Source organism: Bison bison, unplaced genomic scaffold, assembly GCF_000754665.1.
Source record: "Bison bison bison isolate TAMUID 2011002044 unplaced genomic scaffold, Bison_UMD1.0 scf7180017864338, whole genome shotgun sequence".
NCBI classification, from domain to species: Eukaryota; Metazoa; Chordata; class Mammalia; order Artiodactyla; family Bovidae; genus Bison; species Bison bison.
In genome coordinates, this window is record NW_011494910.1 from 404752 (window position 1) to 406999 (window position 2248).

The 2248-nt window shown below is 35.9% G+C and overlaps 1 pseudogene; it reads right to left on the reverse strand.

Annotated features, from left to right (window-relative positions):
- Positions 1-253: 253 nt before the first annotated feature.
- On the reverse strand, positions 254-1158 carry LOC104998855 (annotated as a pseudogene).
- Positions 1159-2248: the final 1090 nt, after the last annotated feature.

The following is a 2248-nucleotide window of genomic DNA, read 5'->3' on the forward strand; positions in this document are numbered from 1 at the left end:
TTCTGCAAATAGGGAGTCTTAAATATAAGTTCAAGACATAAAATGGAAGCATAGAGTATATAGGAAACAACACATTTTGGAATGACTTGAACATAATTAAAAAATACTTATCGATTAAACCAAATGAATCAAAACAATTTTGACTTTAATCATAGTGTAAGAGTGGGAGAAAAACATATACCTACAGCTTTACAATGGAACCACTTTCTTTTTTTTTTAATTTTATTTTATTTTTAAACTTTACATAATTGTATTAGTTTTGAGCCTCTTTCACATCGTTGTTTCTTAAGGTATAAATCAGGGGGTTTAATATGGGAATCACAAGGGTATAAAACAAGGAGGTCATATTGTCTTCATCAAGAGAGTAAGATGAACTTGCCTGGAAATACACGAAGAGCAGAGTTCCTTGGGAAATTGCCACAGCAGTTAGGTGGGAGGTGCAGGTAGAGAAAGCCTTGAACCTCCCTTCAGTAGAGTGGATCTTTATCACTGCTAGGATGATGTAACAGTAAGACAGAAAAGGACCTGAAAGCGTAATCAGTTCAACGAAGCCAAAAATGATAAATATCACTAACTCATTGACCTGTGCATGTGAGCAAGATAGAGAAGGTAGAGGAGGAACATCACAGAAGAAATGATTAATCTCACTTGACTCACAGAAACACAAGTGGAATATTAATATTGTATTAATTAAAGCATCTACAATGCTGATCATGTAAATCCCAACCACAAGCAGGGAGCACACCCTGCTGGACATGCTGACCGCATAGAGCAAGGGGGTGCTGACGGCCTTGTACCGGTCATAGCCATCACTGCCAGCAGGAGACACTCAGAATCTACAAAGGTACAGGAGATCAATGACTGCAGAGCACAGCCATAAAAGGGGATTGATTTGTTCTTGGCAAGGAGGTCTATCAACATCTTGGGTCCAATTGCTGTGGAATAGCAGAGGTCACTGAAGGAGAGGTGACCGAGGAAAAAGTACATTGGCATGTGAAGCTGGGAGTCCATTTTTATTAAAATGATCATCCCAAGATTTGCAACAAGAATAATGAGATAAACAACCAGAAATGTGGTAAGTGTCACTTTGATTCTAGGGTCATTACTAATTCCCAAGAGAATAAATTCATTCAAGGAAGAGCAGTTTTCTCCATCCATTCTTCTTTATTCTAAAATGATCCAGAACTCATTAAAAAAAAAAAAAAAAGAGTGAGATCAAAGGTTTAACTTTTCTTGACATTTGGAAAAAAGATTTATTAAGTGCATTATATTTTTATATCCTTTATCCTCATAACATAGCTTAGAGATGTCTCATTGTATGTTGTTGACAAAAGTTGAAGTGTCTAGGATAGGATTTTGACAGTTTGATCCTCAATTTGGATGTCATCTGTGAGGTATGTGAATTGTGTGAAACTTCATTGCTTTATCTCAGCAATCAATCATGAGATTAGAGATCACTACAGGTTAATATGATATGAAAACAACACCCAAATTAAAGAGACAAAACTGGAATATACAACCGTGTATTTATAAGATAAATAAACAGTTGAGCATAAAAGTGGTTATACTTCTTGAGTTATTTAAGAATCATATGCCAGAAACCAACACAACATTGTAAAGCAATTATCTTCCAATGAAAAATAAAACTTAAAAAGGAATCATAATTTGCTGAAGATTGTGTATTAAACTCGCACAATGAGCATATCTTGGAATTTAAAATGAACAATATGATATTACTATTCTCTGTATAGTGTTCATATTTTTGAGACATTAGATATTTCATAAGGTTTTATTTAGATATATTCCACATTATTGTTAATTACATGCAGGAGTAGTGTGGGGTCAAAAGATATGTCTCTTGATCAGCCAAACAAATTCCAACAACAAGTAGGATCAACACAGCCTTTTAGATTTCAGCCTCATTTATTCCAGGCAGCTGCTAAGGTAGGAGATGCCTGAGACAGGGGTTCCATACCTGGGTTGCGAAAATCCCCTATAGAAGGGCATGCCCATCCACTCCAGTGTTCTCGCTTGAGGAATCCTATGGACAGAGGAGCCTGGAGGGCTACAGTCCACAGGATCACAAAGAGTTGGACACAACTTGAAGCAACTTAGCATGAACACACATCCATTAAAAATAGAAATGGAAAAATGAGCAATAAACATATCTTTGATATATTGCCTTCTATTTGTGTGTATGTGTGTGTGCATGTATTTTTGTTTCCCTGTTAATATATGAAAACTGGAA